The sequence below is a fragment of the Mobula birostris genome, chromosome 28, assembly GCF_030028105.1.
Source record: "Mobula birostris isolate sMobBir1 chromosome 28, sMobBir1.hap1, whole genome shotgun sequence".
Lineage (NCBI taxonomy): Eukaryota > Metazoa > Chordata > Chondrichthyes > Myliobatiformes > Myliobatidae > Mobula > Mobula birostris.
The window spans coordinates 33132149-33157424 of NC_092397.1; the positions used below are offsets into that span (position 1 = coordinate 33132149).

Here is a 25276-nt window from a genome sequence, read left to right on the forward strand (position 1 = left end):
TTGTTATTTTCCTTTCCGTAGGCCCGGTATAGAGATCTGGCTTCCCCACCGCGAAAACCCCACCCCGCCCCAGTCGAGCCTGTTTCATGATTTATTTGTAATATTTGGAGGATTCCCATTGGCTGCTCTGACTGACAATTTATTCTGCGCCCCGCCCCCCCCGAGGCTGGCGCCTAACCGTCACGTGATACACAACGATTAACGAGTAGTTTAATGGTGACGTCACAGAGAACGCGCGCTGATCGCGAGACTCGTTCCCTTGGCAACGGGCCGGGGCGCGGGAATGGAGAGAGAGACCGGAGAGGGGCTTTCGGTGTTTCGTAACGGGGAGTCCCGCAAGAAGCTTTGCTGAATTTTCAGAAGGATAGAACGATAGCAAGCAGAGTTATTAGGAATGACAAAAGGGCGGCTTGAGGGCATTTGCTGATCAATTGGGAGGGAATCTGGTCTGCCAGGGGTGTGAAGAATGCTAAATAAAATGAATGGTGTCAGAAGATATAGCAAGTATTAATGGGGAATGAAAACTTGGCGGCAACGGACAAAGAAAAGGAAGAATTAATGTGAAACCTGTTTACAAAGATACCTAGTCTAGACGAACAACACACACAAAATGCCTGAGGAACTCAGCAGGCCAGGCAGCATCTATGGAAAGGAGTACCGTCGACGTTTCGGGCCGAGACCTTTCGGCGGTTTGTGGTAGACTAGTCTATATAGGGGATGAGTATGTTAAGAAACAAGAGCATATTTTGATGAACAATGGGAAGATCTATGAGAATCGTGGCGTTTGAGAGTGCCTTGGATGATGACTTTAAGTTGGATTAATTGACATTTGTTGTCAATAGGTCAAGTCAGACAACCCAGGATATGATATGGGAAGCTATCATATACTCCATCTGCCCGAGGCAGCCTGAAAGAGGTTCTTTGAATTTTATAAGAAGATCTGGAAGTTAGGGATGTTTCCAGGAGACTGGAAAAGGGCTGCTGTGCTGTCCATTCTTTGTTTTAGAGACGAGAGAATTATTTCGTCCCTACTAATTTGCGTTTCAATAAAGGAGATCTAAGACGCCCTGGTACCACTGGGAAACGATATTCTGAAAGCTTTTTACAGTAAAGTATCAGCAGTTTTTGCACATTGAAAAATCAAGGAGGGAGGTTTTTTTTATATTAAACTCAGTAAGCTTGGCATTGGTGGCAAGTTTTACAACTGCATATTGTTTTATTTCGGCCTGTCATTCGGAGTGGTGGTGGGTTGTGAAGAAATGCCATCAGAATTTGCAGACGCCTCACACTCAGGATGGTGTTATTAGCTCAATATTGTTTAATCTGAGGATTAAGGATATTTGGTGGTGTTGGGCCTGGGCTTGGTCTGGCTTTATGTGCAGATGATGGGGTCTGTGGGAAATGCCGCCTATGTGCTACGGTCTGTATACGCAGTGTTAACAGTAATGGAGGAATAGTCTCTGGGCTGGGTTTTAAATTTTCTGTGTCCAAATCAAAATGTGTGTGTTTACTTGGAAACATAGTGCGGATTGTATTCACTTTACTGTGTATGAGTGTTTGCTGTCTAGTGTTCCTGTGTTTAACTATAACGGGCTTTGGCTGATGTGGAGAGCAAATACAAAGTGTTTGGAGGATAAATGTAAACAGGTCATTAACTTTATGCACAGTGTGGCTGGATTTGACTGTGGCTCTTCCAGGGTGTTCTATTGACAATTTATTGTCCTTTAATACAGGTTGTTTAATTTATAGAGAGGCAGCTCATTCTGTTTTATATAGGTTGGATGTTCTACAAACCACTGCACTGTGAATCTGTAATGGAGCGTTCCGGACCACAGCTAGAGATGCATTGGAGGTTAAACAAGGCGAGATGTCTCTTGACCTGCCGGGAGAAATAAACAATGAGCCTTGCAAACTGGACTTGCTTAATAGAATGAGGACGTCACGTCTGACTAATTCTGTTTTAATGGGTTGTTGGGGATATACCGGCAGAGCTGATAAATGCTTTCTGTAGACACTTAGAGAGTAAGTGTGGGAGTACGGTCTTGGGGATTTGTGGACAACTGGCCTGGCCTGGAGTTCCATCATGGACATTTCCAGATGTGGGAATACATTTGAGATTTCCAGAGGATAAACAAACTCTTGTTGGGGTGAGAGGGTATCGGGTTATTTACGGCATCAGTATTATTTCCTTTTTGCCTATCTTTAGATTGCTCTGAAAATCCAGTTGGTAACCAGGTGTGTTATTTATCCCCTGGTTTAATGTTGAACATAGAACATAGAACATAGAATAGTACAGCGCAGTACAGGCCCTTCGGCCCACAATGTTGTGCCGACCCTCAAACCCTGCCTCCCATATAAGCCCCCACCTTAGATTCCTCCATATACCTGTCTAGTAGTCTCTTAAACTTCACTAGTGTATCTGCCTCCACCACTGACTCAGGCAGTGCATTCCACGCACCAACCACTCTCTGAGTAAACAATCTTCCTCTAATATCCCCCTTGAACTTCCCACCCCTTGCCTTAAAGCCATGTCCTCTTGTATTGAGCAATGGTGCCCTGGGGAAGAGGCACTGGATATCCACTCTATCTGTTCCTCTTATTAATTTTTACTCTCTATCATGTCTCCTCTCATCCTCCTTCTCTCCAAAGAGTAAAGCCCTAGCTCCCTTAATCTCTGATCATAATGCACACTTTCTAAACCAGGCAGCATCCTGGTAAATCTCCTCTGTACCCTTTCCAATGCTTCCACATCCTTCCTATAGTGAGGCGACCAGAAATGGACACAGTACTCCAAGTGTGGCCTAACCAGAGTTTTATAGAGCTGCATCATTACATCGCGACTCTTAAACTCTATCCCTCGACTTATGAAAGCTAACACCCCATAAGCTTTCTTAACTACCCTATCCACCTGTGAGGCAACTTTCAGGGTTCTGTGGACATGTACCCCGAGATCCTTCTGCTCCTCCACACTACCAAGTATCCTGCCATTTACTTTGAACTCTGCCTTGGAGTTTGTCCTTCCAAAGTGGACAGGTGGGTAAACGTTGCCTGTCTATACAGCAGAACTCATGACCATTATCATTAGTCTGCAATGGGTTGAACAAGTTAAGTGAAACAGAGTTGTGATCTGCCCAGACACTGCCTCGGTACTGCAGAGTTTCGAATCGAAGTCTTCAAGGGGACAATAGCTGATCTGTTGATGGAAGTGTATTCTGATCTATATGTTCTGATGTGTGTGGGAAGAAGACAGAACACAGAACACAGAAATTTACAGCTCATTACAGGACCTCCGGCTCACAACGTTGTGCCGACCATGTAACTTACTCTGGAAACTGCCTAGAATTTCCCTAGCGCATAGCCCTCTATATTTCTGAGCCCCGTGTACCTATAAGAGGCTCTTAAAAGACTCTATTGGATCTGCCTCTACCACCGCCGCCGGCAGTGCATCCCAGGCACCCACCACTCTCTATGTGAAAACTTACCCCTGACGTCAATGCCCCGCATCATCTTATACACCTCTATCAGGTCACCTCCCATTCTCCGTACTTGCATACTTACGTACTTGCACACATTTTCTCTTACGTAGTTGTACTTGTGTGTGTGTCGGGTAATGAAAGGGCAGATGTTACAGCAAGCACACACTTACTAAGTCCGAGGCAGATATTCTAGTTCATACGGGAAGGCATGAAGCCAAATGTTGCACTAGATTGGGAAATAGCAGAAATTGTGGGATAGGAGTTGCAGAGGGAGGTGGTATTATAGTTTGTTTCCATCAGTCCAAACGATGCACCTTTTGGGAAGGAATAGGAGGGAAGGTGTGTGGTTTATGAGACTAATGGTTGGACATACTGGTTTACACTCCTCTTTGGTACTTGTTGGGTAGTATGGGAATTGGCCGTGGGATTTTTTTTTGTAATATCCCAGAGACGGTGGAACATGTCATCATGATGTGCCACAGATATTCTTTGGAAAGTTGGAAGCTGTTTAGGCATTTGTTGGGTCGAGCCGGGGTGCAAAATTTGCAGGATATACTGGTACCTCTGGCCGGGACGGTTAAGTCGTGTAGGGCCCTGGTGAACGTTTTAGTTAAAATAGATTTGTGATGTCGCATCTGATCCCCATCAAGCGTACCTCATACTCCATTACAGTAGGTGGTGCTAATGCACCTGATGGGAGAAAGTAGGAAGAGAGTGGAACAAGTCCGGGACGGCGGCCCCTGCTACCCTGCAGACGTCACCATTGCAGTCAGTCCCTGCGCTCTGCTTCAGTGTCCTGGCGCCCTGTCATTGAGAGCCCATTGGGGGCTCCCTCAGCACACGTAGATCCGTGTGACAGGAATAGGGCCCGGCTCCGCCTTCTCCAGGATAGCTGGGAAACGGCAAACACCTTTGTCCCAACTGCTGAGGCCAACATGGGGATCTCTGGGTTTGTCATCGCGATATAATGAAAACATATCCCGCTGTAATAGAGTTTTTCTCCGACCAAATGCCCCATGGATTTCAGGGTGAAAGGTCACTGAGCAAAATGTGGACTCTGTTTCTCCTTTCACAGATGCTGAGTATTTCCAGCAGTTTCTGCGTTTTGTTCAGGATCATTTCTGTTTGTCTGACCCTGTCACATGTGAACATAGTAATTGTGGCCGAGTGGTTAAGGCGATGGATGACAAATCGATTATGTTGTCTCTGCATAGTTTTGAATCCTGACAATTACCTTCCGCTTCATTTTTTGTTTTATATTCTTCGTGACTCTCTGATCCGCCTCACCGACACGGATTGTAAAAGAACGGGTGCAAAAACCAGTATCTGGTCACCGTATCTAAACCCAGGAAGAGCCGATTTATTCCAATTTATTTCAGGATGTCTCCGTGGCGCAATCGATCAAAGCCTTGCGCGTTACCGGAACATCAGTGGTCGAGGCCACTCATAGTCTCTGGAAATACTGCAGCTTTTGTTGTCTATGTGTGTTGTATTCATTAAAAGCGATAACCACATTTATAAAATAGAATACTATCACCACTTGCCTTTCTTTGCATGCAGTTTGCCACGAAATAAATGGACAGAACATGGAATATGAAACCAATACAAACTCTCATTTGGCACCAGTATATCAAACGTTTGCCCTGCAACCAATACGTGTTGCGGCGGTTCCATCGGGCACCAGCTCCTCTCTGCCCTCTGCTGGCAGGTGGCTAAAACACAAAACCCAGCTCCTCTGTGCCCTCTGGTGGCCACTGGTTATAACACAAGACTCAGCTCCTCTCTGCCTTCTGGTGGCAGGTGGCTATAACACTAGACCCAGAACCCCAAGTGGGAAGTGGCTGATTTATTGACCTCACTTAGTCTCTTTGTGTCATTTTCCGACCCAGGAGTCCGGATGTTTCGTTCACATCATCGTGCAAGATAAATAAACCCACAACTTGACATCCTCACGACACGGTTGACGGCATTCCAGACTGCAGGGAACAATGTTTATTTGGGTAGTCATGATCAATCCGTTCCAGTCTGAAGAATGTGACAAGTGATTTCCGATTTAAACATTTTCTCTTTAATTTGGCGTGGATGCGAATTTCCAAAAATGTTCTGTTTGTATTCAGGACAAATGTGCAGTCTTGTGTTTGGTGAAATATTTGCTTCTTCCGCCTTCACGTTGGCCTTTTAAACTAATACTCTGATTAATATATTTTTTTAAAAGCCTATTTTTTCTTTTTCCCTGAAACTCCTTAAATTTTGCAGGTCAGTGGTGTGGGACCGTCAGACAGTCACGTCTCCTTTTCTCCCTGACGCAGGTCTCCACAATGAGAATAAATCGAGGAGAGGTCAGACATATTTTCATATGCAAAAGGGATCAAAGGGCGTGCCTGGTGATCGGAAAGAGAAACTGAGGTTAGGTGAGCGACCAGGATCGAAATGAATAGCGGAATTGGCTCGAAAAGTAGAATAGCCTACTCCGGCTTCTATTTTCTATCTTTCAACGCCCAATCTTTGTGATCAGAGTCTCAGACAGAAGAGATCATCGTTCATGTGACAGTGGTGACCTGGCTCAGTGGAGGAGCGCATGTGTGAACTCCAGGGCTCAAACCCCGAATTTCCACATAGTTGTTTGTGAAGTTTGAAATCTGAGCGGAAAATCCCAGATGAAGAAATTTCCTGCACTATCGTTGGCCTTTCATTGCCGTCGTTGAGGCGCCACGATAACCCTGTAACACGTCCGGTAGGTAAGAATGGTTCCTTGCTGTATATCAGTCATCGGTAGGGAAATTCTAAAAACACCCCCACTTTTAAGGAAGGGACGAAAGCTCGGCCGTGGTGTTCTGAACATTACAGCAACAACTACAACTCTCATTGAAACATACTGAATGTGGAAGAACCAAGATTATGTGGACGTGGAGAGGATGTTTCCTATGGTGGGGGTGTCCAGAACTAGAGGGCACAGCCGCAAATTTGAGGGGCGACCTTTTAGACTGAGGTGAGGAGGATTTTGTTTTAGTCAGAGAGTAACAAATCTGTGGAACGCTCAGCCGCAGACTGCGGTGGAGGCAAGTGTATGGGGTTGAGTGGGATCCGGGATCAGCCGGGATGGAATGGCGGAGCAGACTTGATGAGCTGAATGACCGATTTCTGCTCCTATGTCTTATAGTCTTATAGTCTAACTAAATCCTGATGAAGGGATGGTTTGAGGTACGTGCTTGCGATGCGGAAACCAAGTGAGCATCTAAATCCGCGAGTTCCGTTCACAGGGAGACGAGGTCAACTTCTGGTTCAGCTTGGAATTCCAACATTCATTCAATGATCAGGACAGGATTGGAACGTTAATGGGACCTCGGGATTGAACGTAGTGATTCCCGAGTGTGGCTCAGAATGGCGTTATTTATAAGAAGCCCCACAAGAAGGATGAATTGTATATGTTAACAATTAATTAAGAAAAAAACACATTCACTGGCAAATATCGGGAACAAGGTGCAAGGTGTGATAAAAGCATAAACGACACGAACAGAATAACTGGGTGGTCCAGAAAGTAAGGAAGAAAGAAACGAAAGTGGAGACAGAATTAACGACAGAAAGTGAAGTAAGTGGGTAGAAATAAGGGCGAAAGATGGAATTGATGCAATATGGACAGACACAGAGGGAGACCCAGACATGTACAGACACAGACAAGACCTAAATATATACAGGCACTGACACAGACATAGACAGAAAAAGACAGAGACAGAGATGCAGACATTATACAGACACAGACATACAGACACAAACCCAGACATGTACAGACATAGAGAAGACAAGACAAAGACAGATACAGGCACCGACTCAAACATAGACAGACACAGTCACAGACACAGACTGAAATATAGACCCAGACATATACAGATACGCAAAAACACACACCCATACCAACACACACAAACGCAAACACACACACAATGATACGCGCGCATACACAAACAAACGCAAGAGATTGCACATCATTCATGGGAGAGCAATGCTGTTTTTTTTCCCAGAGCAGAGTGGCGCAGCGGAAGCGTGCTGGGCCCATGACCCAGAGGTCGATGGATCGAAACCATCCTCTGCTATCTCAAATGCTGCCAACAATAATTTTCTGTCAGTGCGCTTTAAAACACGACGGCATCCCATAATTGGTAGATGCAAGGAAATCCACTGGCTTTCGGCTGAAATGTACGTCTATATGTTATCCTTTTAAATTTTTGCGGAGGTTTCTGTTTGGTTGGAAAGATTAACAGATTGAGGTATCTTAATGCCATCTATTCTCAGCAGAATAAACCCGTGTCTTGCATATAAAAAAAATGCTGGAAACACGCAGTGGATAGGCAACATTTGCAGAAAGAAGAGATTTGATGTTTCCGGTGGATGCCCGTTCGTCCCAACTGGAAAAGAGAGAAAATAAACAAAATGCTGGAGGAACTTAAAAGGCCAGGCGGCATCTATGGAAAAGAGTACACTCAACGTTTCCGGCCGAGACCCTTCATCAGGACTGGAGAAAAAGATGAGAAGACCTTGCAGAGGAGCTTCTCTCTCTCTCTCTCTCTCTCTGTCTCTCTCTCTCTCTCCCTCTCTCTTTCTATTCTCTCTTTCTCTCTGTCTCTCTCTATATCTCTCTCTGTCCGTCTCTCTTTCTCTCTCCGTCTCTCTCTCTCTCTCTCTCTCTCTCTCTCTCTCTCTCTCTCTCCCTCCCTCCCCCCCCCCCCCTTCTCTCTCGCTCTCTCTCGATTTTCCAAACCGTTCCCTGCATCGATTACTCAGACAATAAATCCTGTTGGGGAATGCTCTTCATCCCAACGCACAGTCAGGCACAAACCGGAGCGTGTCCTCTGGCCAGTGCTCGACAAAGAAGTAGCTGAATCGGAAAGGATTCCCGAGTCCTCTCCGGTCGCAAAGGGAGAAATGTAAAATGTCTGAAAAGTACCGGTTTCGTAATCGCCGAACAAATATCGGTTTGACCCCGTGAAATCTCGTGTGTTCGGACATCTGACGGACAGGTTTACTTTCGCGCTGGTTTCTCGTCACTGGTTAGTATACCCGCCCGTCATGCAAAATGATGGTTTCATTCCCCGACGAGGAATTAGTTTTGCTGTTTCCATATTAAATGTGATTTCAAACGAAATTTTCAAAACAAAAAGAAAAGTGTTAAGGAGGTTAAGTCGGAGTTTGATGTTAAAATGATCGGTTCATCGGGGATGTGGAACAGGCCGGTCTGCAGTGACCCCGGGAAGGGAGAATCTCGCGATCGGTTTTCAGCTTCTTCAGATATCCCCTCAGCGACTCTGTATCTCAGCGCCATTCAGTGTAACCCTCAGTGACAGAGTCCCATGTTCGCTAAAATTTTTCCATCATCCACCTCTGCTATACTTTAAACTTTAAGCAAAGGCCGGTCTTACGCTCGATTTAAGGAGTATGGTTCAACGAGTTAGAAAGGAGGAGAGAGTGAAACCGAGAACTTCGCCGAGCTCAGGCCACCCGGCAGAGACTGATTGAGATTCTCTCCCCCAACACCGCGCCCAGAGCTCAGGGTGAAAGGTCATCGACCTGAAACGTGAACTCTGTTTCTCCCTCCGCAGACGCTGTCTGAGCTGCGGAATATTTCCGGCAGTTTCAGATTTTACTTCGGTAATTGTCCTGTTTTCTCCGACCCCAGGATCGATACACTCCCCATACGTTCCGGGACACAGTGACCACTTTCCATGTAAAATGCCCTTGTGCCTGGCCGCCGCAGTTGTAAGGAGTGTGTAATCGTGGCCGAGTCGCTTGCAGATGCGATATGAACTTATTGGGAGTTTCCCGCGAAGCTTCTAAATCGGACAAATATTTGTTCCTCACGTTTTCTTTTTATGGTGTCCTCGACTCTCTGATGGAAATCATTCATTCACGCAGATTGTGAAAATCGGTGTCCTAGCATCGACTACTAGTCAACATCGTCCAACGAAGAAATAGATCATTTAATCCTTTTTCACTCCCTGTCTTGGTGGCGCAATCGGTGAGCGCGTTCGGCTGTTAACCGACAGGTTGGTCGTTCGAGCCCAGCCAGGGTGTCTGGTGATGCAGCAGCAGTTACTGTGCATTTGATTGTCTGCTGGGATAGTGGGTGGGGGTGGAATGGGGGGATGCTCCCTTTCTGCTGCCGTACAGAGTGCAGTGGGGACTTAAATGGTTTTATTTTTGCCAGATACAATATGTGACAAAAAGCTTCTCTTTTATAATTTTCATAGACATCAAACTCTTACTATCTCTGCTTTCAGTTGGTCCTGACGAAGGGTCTCGGCCCGAAACGTCGACTGTACCTCTCCCTATGGGTGCTGCCTGGCTTGCTGCGTTCACCAGCATTTTTTATGTGAGTTGCTTTCATAGACATCATATCATGACACAGAGCATTGTCTGAGAACAAGGTTCATCATTAATTAAATGCAGAATAAAGTGTAACAGCCACAGAGAAATCACAGTGCGGGAAAGTAATAAGGTGGAGCGTCGTGACGAGGGAGATTGTGAGGCGTCCATCTTTTTTAACGAGGAGACCATTCAAACTATGCTTCAGAGCGTGGCACATGCTTTTTTTCCGTGATCATTCTGCTGGAGTCTAATTGGTTCTTTTCCACAAAAATTATCATGATGCTCAGGAAGAGAACTGAACAAGGATGAAGTATGATCGCACTGGATGGTGGAGCAGCCTCGGGGCCGAATGACTGTGGCCATCAGCCATTATCCGTGTTGCACTGCTCAGTTGTGATATGCAGGAAGGTTTGGACCTGAACACTTCTGTATTTTAAGTGGGGATGTAGCTCAGTGGAAGAGCGCATGCTTTGCGTGTATGAGGTCCCGGGTTCGATCCCCGGCATCTCCACGCTAGTGAGCTGGAATTTTGAACATTGCAAAGCTCAAACCGAATCATCAGGTTTGCAGTCGGCACAATGACGGTACCGCGATACAGCGGCACACATAAAGGAGGTAGAATGATGCTTTGAGTCTGAACGTGGACAAGACCAAAGAGATGATTCATTTGGAAGGTGCAGGCTGACCGCTCATTACCGCAAATAAACGGCTCCTCAACAGAGAGAGAGTGGACCACCAAACCCGCCCTATTAACGCAAGAAAGCGCACCGGTGTGTCCACTTCCTGGCTTCAGTGAGTCTTCCCCAACCCCTCTTCAATCTGTGTTTATTTCACAGGGGCGTCATTGAGAGAGCTCTAACCACTTGCTAAACTGTCTGGTACGAGAATCGCAAGGCATCCGACGGCAGGACTCTACAGAGGGGAGAGAGAACTGCTGACAGCAGCTCACTTTCACATTCAGACCCAGTGATTTGCGGACTATTGAAAACTGACGGAATTCTGTCCTTCATTGGATCATATGGACGGATGAGAAGGTGAACGAGACTCGGGATTGGACAAATTAATCCCGGAGTGCGGGTGTGTTCTCCGGTTCACCTCAGACTGCGGTCGCTGCTGGTCACGTCGAGACTGACCGACGTAGCATCCACAAAATGCAGCAGGAACACAACGGGCATCTGCGCACGAAATATGGACTGTTTCCTCCTCCTCAGCGATGCTGTCAGACCTGGTGATTTGCCCCGGCATTCTGTGTTCTGGATTTGCAGCATCTGCAGAATCTCCTGTGTTTATAACCTAAATAACAGTCAGCAGGCAAAGAGAATCTCCCGCTGTATATTGTAGACCACATCCATGGCTACAACTCGAAAGCTTATAAAGAAACTCCCATCAGGGTCTTCTTACCCGAGCAGCTTCTTAATACACCCACAAGGATTCTACATCTCCCGATCCTGCTCTGCTCTGACAGAGATTCCATCCAATTCAGTGACTGATTTCCTGGTGAAAGGTCATTGAGCTGAACGTGAATTCGGTTTCTCTCTTCACAGCCGCTAACAGATCTGCTGAATATTTCCAGCAATTCCGGCTTTTAGTTGAGGATCAACTCTGTTTATCTGACTCCGGGATTTGAATCCAGCTGTGAAGAACTTGTAGTCGTGGCCGAGTGGTTAAGGCGATGGACTAGAAATTCATTGGGGTTTCCCCGCGCAGGTTCGAATCCTGCCGACTACGTGTTTATATCGGTTTTGACTCCCTGATCCCTCCCACGGATACAGATTGTAAAAAACCAGTCGAAACACCCAACTTTTTTCGCCGCCTCCAAAACCAAGAAGTGCCCATGTGTTCTGCTTTTATTCAGGTGGGCTGTACGATGCAATTAGTCAGCCGCTGTTCGGCTTTTATCCGAAGTGCTGGTGGTTCCAGCTTATCCAGGGACGCTAGTGATCCAGTGGCCTTTTGTGTCCGTTTTGTGCGCTCCGTGCTGTTCCTAATACATTCATTTAAAAAAAAATCCACATATAGAAAACTGAACACTACCACGACCTGTCTTGCTTACATTCATGTTGGCATAAACTTAATATATTGTACATGGACGATCAAACCAACAGAAACTCTTACAGGGCACCAATGTATTTCATGTTTAAATTTATGTTATCGCCACTTGAACTAGAGGGATAAACTCACTCGACTTCAGTCACACCAGCACTGACTGTTTCCACAACTCACTTTCAAACTCGACATTTCATGCTAGAAACATTTTTGCTTTGTTGTTATTATTATTACTTTCTCAGCTCAAGCTGGCCTGAAGTACGGGTGTGCTGAAGCACACTCATTCCTCAATAGCTACGGACTTCGGACCATTCTAGTGGTGTATAGTATAGTGGCTTTCAGGAGATTTACAGAAATATTGCTTTAGTGGCCAAAATGTTTAATGCTATTGTCTAGTGACTTTGAGGTACTAGATGTTGATATTACCATTGGGACTATGTATACCCTGTTCATGCTCGATAAGCTTTATTTTATTAGGCCTTTATTATGCATTTATAACATTTTTGTGTTAACCACCTGGCCCTGTAATGCCACAACGAATCCCTCTGTTTCTGGGAAGAGGTCTCCAACACTGAGCCAAGCGTTCCACGTCTCCTTCTTCACATCTAGTCTGCTCAGATCATGGGGATGTTTTCCATGGAGGGTTGCTGCTCCTATAACTTTATATAATTAAGGAGGGTTGCTGCTCCTACAACTTTATATAATTTATTATAATTTGATAATTAATATTATCAAATATAACTTTATTTGATTATTATTTTACGTTTTTGTATTTTCACAGTCTGTTATGTTTTCTGCATTGATTGTCCGTCTTGTGTGCACTCTTTCATTGATCGTATTCTGTTTCTGTGCACTTACTGTGAATCCTCTCGAGAAAATGCATCTAATGGTAGCATATCTGATAATGAATTGACTTTGAACTCTGAAGTGTTCTGCGCCGCTACACAGGACACAGGACCCAGACCCTCGGTGCCCTCTCGTGGCCAGTGGCTGGTACTGCCTCACAGATCTCAGAGCGATTCTCCGGGTTGTTTTGTGAACCCAGGAGCCGGGACGTTTCGCTTCTTCTTCACATCAACGTGCAAGTTAAATAAAGCGGCGACTTGCTGCTCCTCTGCGAAGTTCACGGGTCGGTCACATTAGTACAAAGGGAAAAAAATTTAATGTTTCAGGCGGAGCTCCATTCTTCATCACTGGGAAAGAGAGAAAATAAGGTACTTTTCAGTTTCAGACAAGATGGGCGAGCGTGATCAGGCAGAAGAAAAGCCGCGGATCTGGTGAGACCAAGTGAGTGACTGTGACTGTTATCATCGGGACACTTGTTTCTATGTTGCATAAACATCAAAACAGCGGGAATTGTCCAGTACAGCAGACTATGGTAATGAAAGGAGGGGAAAAAAGAGTTATAGATCAGGTGGGCGATGGTCGAAGATGGGTATTTTTTGGCACAAGAATCAGAGTAACACACACAAAACACTGGACGCTCTCAGCAGGTCAGTCAGCATCTGTGGAGAGGAATAAAAAATCGCGTTCCTTCATAAGTACTGGACAGGAAGTAGGAAGAAGCCAGAATAAGAAAGTGAGGGAGGAGAAGGAGTTCACGCTACAAAGTGATAGGTGAAGCCAGCTGAGGAAGGAAACTGGATATGATCGGGAAAGGGGATTATTGAAAAATGGGAGGTGATATGTGAAGCCATTTGAGGAAAGAGTGTAGATATGTTGGAGAAAGGGGAGATTGAAAACTGGGAGGTGATAGGTGGAGCCAGGTGAGAACAAGAGGTAGATATGTTGGGCAAAGGGCAGTATTGAAAACTGGGAGGTGATAGGTGGAGCCAGGTGAGGATGGAAGGTAGAAATGTTGGAGAAAGGGAAATAAATGAGAGGCTGGGTGGTGATTAGTGGAAAAGGAAAAGGGCTGAAAAGCAGAAATCAGATTGGAGAGGCGGGTTGACTGGAGGGAGGCAGTAGTCAGTCGAGGAAAGGTGAAGACGCAAGAGAAATCCCGAAATGAAAAGTAAAACAGTGAGTAGAATGGAGAAATTTACTGTGTTAGAGAAATCGATGCTCATAATCTCAGTTTGAGGGCTCGCCAGACGGAATATGAAGTGTTGCTCCTCCAACCCGAGCGTGGCTTCATCGTGGCAGCAGAGCAATCCATGGACCAACATGTCAGAATGGGAATGGGAGTGGAATTAAAATGATTGACTATAGGTAAATCCTGCTTGTTGCGGACGGAGCAAAGTTGCTCGACAAAATGGTTCTCCAATCCATAAACAACAGGAATTCTGCAGATGCTGGAAATTCAAGCAACACACATCAAAGTTACTGGTGAACGCAGCAGGCCAGGAGACTAGTCCTGACGAAGGGTCTCGGCCTGAAACGTCGACTGCGCCTCTTCTTACAGATGCTGCTTGGCCTGCTGCGTTCACCAGCAACTTTGATGTGTGTTTCTCCAATCCATCTTGCGTCTCGCAATTGTAGATGAGGCCGTATTGGAAGCACTCGATACAGTAGATTGGCCCAGGCAAACTCACAGCTGAAGTGTTTCCTCACCTGGAAGGACTGTTTGGGGTCCTGAATGTTGTGAGGGAGGAGGTGAACGGGCAGGCGCAGCATTCTTCCGTTTGGTTAAATGCCAGAAGGGTAATCAGTGGGAGTGTGTAGTCGTGGCCGAATTGTTTCGCAATGCACCCGGAATCCATTGGGATTTCCTCGCGCAGCTTCGAGACCTGACAACTGTGTATTTCCAACATTTTCTGTTTGACTCTCTGATGCAAACCAGTCATGAAGACTGTGAAAAACCGGGTCCCGCCCAGCAGCGATTGTTGGTCACGTTCTACAACGCAGAATTGAACCATTTATTCCTACTTTCCACAAAACTTGTCTGTGCGGCGCATCGGTGAGCGCGTCCGGCTGTTAACCGACAGGCTGGCGGCCAATGATCCGGCAGATTTGTTTCTGTTGTGTTTCATTGGCAGCTGGGAAACGCTGCGCTGAACGGAGGCCGGGTCTCCCTACTGCAGCCGCGATGGGAATTTAAACTTTTATATTTTAGACACATGTACCGAGATACAGAGAAAACCTTCTCGTTCATACTGTCCGTGGAGTTGAAATTATTGCGCAGTGCCTTAAGATCGCACAAGGTAAAGCAACAACAGAGTGCAGAATAAAGTGTAACAGCGACAGAGAAAGCACAGCGCAGGTAAATAATAAGGGGCAGCAACATAACGAGGTGGATTGTGAGGTCAAATGTGCACCTTATCGTACTAAGAAACGATTCAGTAGACAAAACAGCGGGACTGAAACTATCCATGAGTCTGTGATACTTTTTTTCAGGATTTTGTGCTTTCTGCGCGATGGAAGAGGGGAAAGGAGAGAATATCCGGGATGCGGGGTGTCTTTGCTCAGGAATCTGTCTGTTCGATTTGACCAGAAAGTGCGTTTCCTGGAGCGGAGTCCTTGGAACTAACGGCCTTGCCGGGACTAATATTGTTTTTCTTTTTTTTTCATTTAATTTGGGGTCCACTTTTTCTTTCTTCTATTTTAAAACTCTTTTTTTATTATTTTTTTCCAAAGTTATAAACAAAATAACAATGTTGATACAAAGAGATTGGAATAATCTTATTTTTGATAAACATGTACAGAAAAGATTTCAGATAACACAGGTATAATAGACCTGCAAACTCATGATGTAATTAATCAAAAAGAATAAAAGAAATAAAAGGCAAAAAATACAAAGAAAAACCCCAAACAAGAAAGAAAAAAAGAACTAAATATTAAACCCCCAAAAAGCAAACCGAACAAAACAGGGCTAGACCAATATCGTAAATCGAACACGTTCAGTAATGTCGTCAACTCCGCTCCGCTATTCGTATATTTTAAGTTAATAGGAAGCATTAGGGAAGGTCAAATTACATCATATGAAAATGTTGAATAAATGGTTTCCAAGTTTCTCAAATTTAACCAAAGGATCAAAAATATCACTTCTATTTTTTTTCTCTAAGTGTAAACATAATATAGTTTGGGAAAACCATTGGAATGTAGTATGAGGATTGGTCTCCTTCCAGTTCAATAAAATAGATCTTCTGGCCATTAAAGTAACAAATGCAATCACCCGACAGGCTGAAGAGGATAAAAATCTATGTTCTACCATTGGCAATCCAAAAATTGCCGTAATGGGATGAGGTTGTAAATCAAAACACAGAAATGCTGAGATAATAACAAAAAACATCTTTCCAATATTTTTTGAAAAGAGGACAGGACCAAAACATATGAGTTGAAGAAGCCAATTCAGAGTGACATCTGTCACAAATAGGGTTTATATGGGAATAAAAACGGGCTGATTTAGCTTTAGACAAATGTGCTCAATGCACTAATTTAAATTGTATTAATGTATGTTTAGCAGATGTAGAAGAAGTACTGACTAATTGAAAAAAAATCCCATTTCGCTAGAGGTAGGCAAAGTTGAAGTTCCCTTTCCCATTCAATTTTAATTTTATCAGATATACCTGGCTGTAATTTCATAATTGTATCATAGATAAATGTTATTATGTGTGTTTTTCATTTAATTTGGGGTCCTCGATCATTCAGTCGGAGTTCAACCCAGATGAAGGATGAGAATTCAATCTCTGATCTACTAGGTGATGATAATTAATAAAACGCTTAGACTCACAGTAAATTGCCCATAGATTAGTGTGAGTGGTCTACTTAGCCCCACGAGTTCCGTGTACATAGTTCTGAAAGAGGTTATTTTAGAGTCTAAAATTGTAGATTTTTAAATTGCCAACAATAGAACTCAGATCTACTGGTTGGGAAGCCTCTATGCTCACCGTTATACTGCAATCGGCTCATGATCGAGTGGAGGTTGGAGTAGTGAACCATCTCTTTTACTCTATGAACCTATAATTCGAATATCAGTTTCCGAGCTGTTTTCTGGAGGATCATTCCTCACTCTGTTGCAGTACCAGTTCCGACCAGTGGGTGTCGCGAGGTTCCGACAGACCGGAGAAACAAAACACTCTGGATTCGGACTGCAGGGAGAATCGACTCTTCCGAGAGTAGGAGCTAGAAATGGTTCCCTGCCTCACGCATCAGCGAAAGGGAAAACAAACCCTGATTATAAATGTTTCAAACAACGGAAAGAACACGCATTTAGACGCTGATGGGATCCGTTCCTTGGGCAAAGTAAGCGACTGAATCGCTAAGGAATCCTAAGACCCTCCAGTCACACAGTGAGGTGGGGAGGGGTGAAAGGCGCCACCTCTGCACTCAATAAACAGACATCAAATTGAGTCTGTGAACTCTCCTGTACCCTGACACCCGTATGAACGCCCTGATGAAGGATCTCAGACAGAAACGTCGACGGTTTACTCTTTTCCATTGATGCTTCGTGGACTGCTGAGTTCCTCCAGCATTTTGTCTGTATTACTTTGATTTCTAGCATCTGCAGATTTTCCTGGTTGCAATCGTTATGACAGATTCCACACCCTCGTTTACTCCTCACTAGTGTGCTGGTTAATCTCCCCTCCAATCAATCGGTAGACTAGGGATCGATTCCCTGACGTGCAAACCGTTTTCCAGCTGGAAATGAAAACTGGAAATACAGGAGAATTTTTGAATAAAACAAAACGGGGTTGGAGTGGTTGTTTAGAATATGAAACAACCCAGACGGCAGATAGTCCTGGACGGGAGAGTATACCGAGAAAGTTGTGTTCAGCACGTTTTTCTCAATTAATCCATCCACGAGACTGCAATTGAGCGCCGTTTGGCGTGACACTCGGTGACCGATTCTGTCACTTCGAAACATTAAACATGGTCTGTTGCTGAGATATAAGCTCGCACCTTTCGGACACATGCCGATTCTGTCAGTGTGTCGGCGTGACTGTAGAAGGCAGCGAGAAGAACAGCTGAGACACTTTGGAAAGAACGATGCCAAGTGGGCAACGTATTTATTGCCCGGTTTAAATCCACCCCGTCCCTCTCCCAGACTCGGTCCCTCCGAACAGACTCTCAGAAAGTGAACTGAGGGAAGGAATGGCGAAGTTTCACTCTACGACGTCATTCAAACATGAGAGCATGCGCAGCGTCCTTCCGTCCCTTGACCTGATTGACAGAGGACAGCAGAACACGTCCCCGGGAGCGGTTTTACAGCAGCCGGAAATGGAGAGCTCCTGGGCGCGGGACAAGGGCGCTACCAGTGTCCTCCTTCCAGCAGTAGCGCAGCGCTCCGGGAGCGGCTCTACAGACAGGATCGGAGATCGGCACTGACTTCGGAGATGGTAGCTGGGAGAAAGAGGCGGAGTGTAACAACGACTGAGTTCGGAATCGCGAGTGAGCGCGTAGAGAGTGGCTGTTCCCGGGCTGGGGCCATGAGTTGTGATATACGGAAAGATTGTGAATAAAAAATAAAATCAACAAAGAATCAATAAGCGAACAATAAATAAAGGAAAGATAGGTTATCAAATTAAAATTTCATTGCATATAAAAATAGTAAAAGTTGATTTTATATTTATATGAGGTGGAAATTGTGGCGAAAGTGAACTTAGGTCCCTTCGAGGACGAGAATGGCGAAGTGATATACGGTCATAAAAAATGGCCGAGGCTTTGAATGATTGTTCTGTGTCGGTCTTCATAGTGGAATACACGTCTGATACGCCAAAGGACATGCTATGGCTGTGATCCGATATGAGGACCTCAATACAATAACTATCACTGAAGAGGTAGTGCTGAGCAAACTTGTGGTCCTCAAGATAGACAAGTCTCTTTCCAGGTCCTATTTGGATGCACACCATGTTACTGAAAAAAATGGCAGAAGTTATTGCAGAGATTTTGTGGATAAATTACCAAGATTCTCTGCACTCTGGGTATGTCCCGGCAGATTGAAAAATGGCGAACGTCACGCCACTGTTGAGAAACGGATGTAGGTAAAAGACAGGTAACTATTGACCAGTTAGTTTAACATCTGTAGTTGGAAAAATGCTTGAAACTATCAGTAAAGAGGAAATAGCGAGGCATCTGAAAAAAAAAACAGATCCATCAGGCAGATGCAGCATGGGTTCAGCAAAGGTAGATTGAGTTTAACAAACTTACTGGAAATCTTTAACGACATAAGGGATGCGGCTGCTGGAGCAGAAGAGATGGACGTTATTTACTTAGATTTCCAGAAGACGTTTGATAAACTTCTATTGTCACGGTGTGGTCCGTGAGGTCCGTATTCCGGTTCACGTTCCGGTACGTGGACTCAGGACTCCGGGTCTTCCAGCTTTTCCTTGTTTTGATTGAGTTAATCATAGGTACCTGATTCCCATCTTGAGGCTTGGAATATAAGTAGCCTTGGGGCTAAGTGTGGGCGGCTGGCTTGTCTTGTCAAGATCCCCTGGGAGGAACTTGCTGGTGGAAGGCTAGTGTGGCCACTTGCCATATTTAGACCGCGTTGGAGAACCATCGCTTAATGCCGCCTTGCTGTCGGTAGTCGGAGCTGTCTTTGCGATATGGATTCGGCTGTTTCCCGGGCCAGCTGCGTGGCTGCCAGCCACTGCGAGCTAGGTTGGGTCCGGCTGTTTCCTTAGCCAGCTTAGATTGCCGGCTAAACTGAGATTTGGAGCTACCACGGATCATACATGGAACTTTCTGTTTCGCTTTGGTGTTTACCTTTTCTTGTCCTCGCCTCCGTGCGGTGCCGTTGCCCTGCGGGGGGACCTGTCTTGTCTTCTCTTGTCTTTGCCTCTGTTGGGTATTCCGGCCGTTCTGCTGTTACCCCGTGAATGATCCTGTCCCACCTTGGTGTGGAGAAGTGGAGTCCCCGCTTGTCTAAGTATAAGTCCCGGCTCTATGTCTATGTACTGTCCTGTCTCATATTGGTGTCTTGTTAAAGATGAGTCCCGGCTTGTCGAAGAATAAGTCCCGGCTCTATGTTGATGTACAGTTCGCAGTCTCCAACCTCAAGACCAAGACACCAGCGAATCTCCCAGTTCAAGATCAAGACCCCAGCCAGGCTCCCAGCTCAAGACCAAGACCTCAGCCAGTCTCCCAACTCATGCCCAAGACCCCAGCCAGTCTCCCAGCTCAAAACCAAGACCACAGCCAGTCTCCCAGCTCAAATCCAAGATCCCAGCCAGTCTCCCAGCTCAAATCCAAGACCGCAGCCAGTCTCCCAGCTCAAATCCAAGACCCCAGCCATTCTCCAAGCCTCAAGCCTCAAGTCCCCAGCCTCAAACCTCAAGTCCCCAGCCTCAGGCCTCAAGACTCAAGACCCCAGCTCAAGGATCAAGACTCAAGACCCCAGCCTCAAGCCTCAAGCCTCAAGACACCAGCCTCAACCCTCAAGCCTCAAGACCCCAGCCTCAACCCTCAAGACTCAAGACCCCAACCTCAACCCTCAAGACTCAAGACCCCAGCCTCAAGCCTAATGCCCCCAGCCTCAAGCCTCAGGACTCAAGACCCCAGCCACAAGCCTAAAGCCCCCAGCCTCGAGCCTCAGACTCAAGACTCTCGACCTCAGCCACGTCCTGTCCTGAAGTCATGTCATGTCTTTACCTGGCTCTGGGGCCCGAGCTCGATGCAAAATCCAGGTTCTGGGTCGTTGTCCAGTCTCTGGCTCTGAGCTCCTAGTGCATATTACCTTGTCCACGTTTCCTGTCTTGTCCATGTCCTAGCGCAAGTCTGCATTACTGCTCCTGTTCTGTATCCTGTCACGTCCTTACTCTAGTCAAGTCCTGTTCCTTGTACTTCAATGTCTGTGTCTTGCATTTGAGTCCATCCCCAACGCTCCCTATTGCGACAGCTATAAAAAGACGTGTCCATAAGATAAGGATGCATAGAATTGGGGTGATGTATTCACATGGATGGAGGATTGGTGAATTAATAGAAAGCAGATACATGCGTGTTACTCTGTTTAGCGATCAGTGGTGAATGGTGAGCCGCAGGGTTCGGTGCTGGACCGGTGACTCTTCATGAAATACTTTAATAATCTGCAAAAGGGCACCCAGTGTAATGTATCCAAGTTTGCTGATGACACAAAATTGAGTGGGAAAGCAAATTGCGCAGCAGAGGAGGGCAAAGGGCTTAATTAGGAAAGGAAAACAAAATCAGAGAAAACTGGCAGGGAACATAAAAGCTGAATGTAAAAGCTTTTGTAGATATGTGAAAAGAAAAAAGATTGATTAAAACAAATGTAGGTCCCTTACAGTCAGAAACAGATAAATTGATCATGGGGAACAAGGATATGGCAGGCCAATTGAAAAACTACTTTGGTTCTGTCTTCACTAAGGAGGACATAATTAATCTTCCGGAAATAGTAGGGGACCGAGGGTCTGGTGAGGTGGAGGAACTGAGGGAAATACATGTTAGTAGGGAAGTGGTGTTAGGTAAATTGAAGAGATTAAAGGCAGATAAATCCCTAGGGCCAGATGGTCTGCATCCCAGACTGCTTAAGGAAGTCGCCCAAGAGATAGTGGTTGCATTAGTGATCATTTTTCAAAACGCTTTAGATTCTGGACTAGCTTCTGAGGATTGGAGGGTGGCTAATGTAACCCCGCATTTTACAAAAGATGGGAGAGAGAAATCGGGGAATTATAGACCGGTTAGGCTAACATCGGTGGTGGGGAAAATGCTACAGACAGTTATCAAAGATATGATAACAGCACATTTGGAAAGCGGTGAATCGTCGGAAAAAGTCCGCATGGATTTGTGAATGAAAAATGATGTCTGACGAATCTCATAGAATTTTTTGAGAATGTAACTAGTCGAGTGGATAGGGGAGAACCAGTGGATATGGTATATTTGGATTTTCAAAAGGCTTTTGACAAGGTCCCACACAGGAGTTTAGTGTGCAAACTTAAAGCACACGGTATTGAGGGTAAGGTATTGATGTGGATAGAGAATTGGTTGGCAGACAAGAAGCAAAGAGTGGGAATAAACGAGACCTTTTCAGAATGGCAGGCAGTGACTAGTGGGGTACCGCAATGCTCAGTGCTGGGACCCCAGCTGTTTACAATATATATTAATGACTTAGATGAGAGAATTAAATGCAGCATCTCCAAATTTGCGGATGACACGAAGCTGGGCGGCAGTGTTAGCTGTGAGGAGGATGCTAAGAGGATGCAGGGTGACTTGGATAGGTTAGGTGAGTGAGCAAATTCATGGCCGGTTCAATTTAATGTGGATAAATGTGAGGTTATCGACGTTGGTGGCAAAAACAGGAAAACAGATTATTGTCTGAATGGCGGCAGAGTAGGAAAACGGACCTGAGTGTCATTGAAAGTGGGCATGCAGGTACAGCAGGCGTTGAAATAGGCGAATGGTATGCTGGCATTCGTAGTAAGAGGATTCCAGTACAGGAGCAGGGAGGTACTACTGCAGTTGTACAAAGCCATGGTAAGTACTGGAATACTGTGTGCAGTTTTGGTCCCCTAATCTGAGGATTCCTGCCATAGAAGGAGTACAAAGAAGGTTCACCAGGTTAATTCCTGGGATGGCAGGACTTTCATATGATGAAAGACTGGATCGACTAGTCCTATACTCGCTGGAATTTAGAAGATTGAGGGGGGTTCTGATTGAAACGTATAAAATCCTAAAGGGTTTGGACAAGCTAGATGCAGGACGATTGTTGGGGAAGTCCAGAACGAGGGGCCACAGTTTAAGCATAAAGGGGAAGCCTTTTAGGACCGAGATGAGAAAAACTTCTTCATACAGAGAGTTGTGAATCTGTGGAATTCTCTGCCACAGGAAACAGTTGAGGCCAGTTCATTGGTTATATTTAAGAGAGAGTTAGATATGGCCCTTGTGGATAAAGGGATCACGGGGTATGGAGAGAAGGCAGGTAAAGGGTTCTGAGTTGGATGATCAGCCATGATCATACTGAATGGCCGTCTAGGCGAAGGGCAGAATGTCCTACTCCTGCACCTATTTTCTATGTTTCTATGAGCTTTTAGACAATGAGGAGAGATTGAGTTGCCTGGAACTGTAGTCGCTGGAAATCAGGAGAGGAGATCTTATGGAAACATATAAAATTATAAAAGGGATAGTTACGATCTAGGCGGGAAAGTGGTTTCCACTGGCAAGTGAGACTAGGACTAGGAAAAGGAGCCGCAAGATTAGGGGGAGTAGATTTATGACGGAGAAGCAGAAGAACTGCGTTTCCCTGACGTTCTTGAATCTGTGGAATTCTCTGCCATTAGAAGCAATGGAGGCTATCTAAGTAAATATATTTAACAAGCGTTGGACAGATTTTTGCATGTTTGGAGAATTAAGCGTTATGGGTGAAAGGCAGGCAGGTGAAGAAGACTCCATGGCGAGATAAGCCATGACATTATTGAATGGCAGTGCAAGCTCGACGGCCGGATGCGCTACTCTTCCTATGTCTCATTCTCTGATGTTTTTCTGATGTAACTGGGAAGTTTGGCCGCATTTCTTGTAATTTAATTACAATTATAAAACGTGAGGTAGTGACGAAACACACTGATGAAGGTAGAGCCGTAGATGCAGTGTATATGGATTTCAGCAAGGCATTTGAGAAGGTACCCCATACAATGTTTATTGAGGCAGTAAGGGGGCATGGGATGCAAGTGGACCTTGCTTTGTGAATCGAAAATTGGCTTGCTCACAGAAGGCAATGATTGGTTGTACATGGGTCAATTTCTGCATGGAGGTCGGTGACCACCTCTGTGCCTCTGGGATCTGTTATGAGACCCCTTCTCTTCGTGATTTTTCTGAATGACCTTAATGAAGAAGTGGTGGGATGAATTAGTAAATTTGCTGACGGCACAAAGATTGGGTGTGGTATATAATATGGAGGGCTGGCAGAGGTTACAGCGTGACATTGATAGGATGCAAAACTGGGCTGAGAAGTGGCAGATGGAGTTCAACTCAAATAAATGTGAGGTGGTTCATCTTGGTAGTCAAATATGATGGTATAATATGGTATTAACGGTAAGACGGAGCGACAAGAGTAGATTATCGGACTGTTGGAAAATGAACCTGGAGAGGTAGTGATGGGGCATAAAGAAACAGCAGACGAACTAAATCAGTATTTTGCGTCAGTCTTCATAGTTTTTGCTTAATGCCAGAAATGGAGTAGTGTCAGGGGGATTCAGATGTGAGGGTAGTTTGCATTATTAAGGAGAAGATGCTCGATATTTGAAAAGCGTAAGGGGAAAAAAGTTATATGGAGCGGATCGACTATACTGCTGGGTTCTGAAAGTATTAACTGAAGGGATTGTGCAGGAATTGGTGGCGATCCTTCCACCAGATACTGGGACTAGCCTAGCTTCAGTGGTTGATGCGATGTGGAGTTTATTATTTAGGACAAGCTTTCGGGATATTTTGAGACAGATGATATATTATTGTAAAGTCAGCATTGTTATCCAAAGAGGAATTCATCATTTGAGAAAATGTCAGACTTTAGCTCAAAAGAGCCTTCGGATCGGAATAGGCTCTGGCTCTGAGTAAGTTTCTGTTAATTTTCCGTGAATATTGCGTAGTTCAATTGAGCATTCTGTGTTCTTCCTACTGGATATTGGAGTCTTGGGAGTGCCAGATTCTGCCACGGATCTACATCTGTGTGAATTGCATCCAGGGTCGGGACCTCTCAGATCACCTGCACATGACTTTAGAGGGCAAGGCAGAGAAGCCAGCTCCGTTTTACATACTGCAACAAATTACATATGAATTACATGACAGGTGACCTGATAGAGGTGTACAGAGTAATGACAGGTATTGATCGTGTGGATAGCCAGAGACATTTTCCTGGGCCTGAAATGGCTAGCACGAGAGGTTTTAGATTTAAGGTGCTTGGAAGCAGGTATAGAGGAGATGTCAGGCGAATGTGTTTTACGCAGAGATCGGTGAGTGCGTGGAATGGGCTGCCGGTAGCGGTAGTGGAGGCGGAAACGATACTGTCTGTTAAGAGACTCTTGGATGGATACATGAAGTTTAGAAAAACAGAGGACTATGGGTAAGCCTAGGACGTTCTAAGGTAAGGACATGTTCGGCTCAGTTTTGTGGGCTGAAGGGCCTGTATAATGCTGAAGGTTTTCTATGTTTCAAGGGAAAAGCAAAGAGGTCCTGAAGAGAGGGATATCAGGGAGCCGAGAAAGAGGAGTCCCAAATTATTAAAGACGTGCCAGGTGCTCGGGAGGGTAGAAACAGGATATTTTGGGAGATACCTATGTGACTGAGTAACTGGTGCAGGAGCCAGGACTTCAGTGTCCTCTATCAATGAGATATTTTCTGAGGGATATATGGCCTGTATAAAATGACAGGTTGCACCTGAGCAAGAGGGGAATCAATAGGTTCGCAGGTAAGTTTGTAAGACCTGTTGGGAAGCTTTAAATATTGTTTACAGGCGGTGGAAACCGAGGTGAATGGATTCAATGCATGACGGATGGTAAAATAAA

General features: G+C 45.3%; 1 protein-coding gene and 2 non-coding genes across 3 annotated transcripts in view; all 3 read left to right on the forward strand.

Moving 5' to 3' along the window:
- Positions 1 to 25276, forward strand: part of LOC140189114 (uncharacterized) — a 1124305-nt gene that overhangs the window by 365261 nt on the left and 733768 nt on the right. The gene's annotated exons all lie outside the window — the stretch shown is intronic.
- Positions 10276 to 10347, forward strand: trnaa-ugc (transfer RNA alanine (anticodon UGC)). The gene has a single exon. It is a non-coding gene; the product is annotated as a tRNA-Ala (tRNA).
- Positions 11483 to 11564, forward strand: trnas-aga (transfer RNA serine (anticodon AGA)). Its single transcript has one exon. It is a non-coding gene; the product is annotated as a tRNA-Ser (tRNA).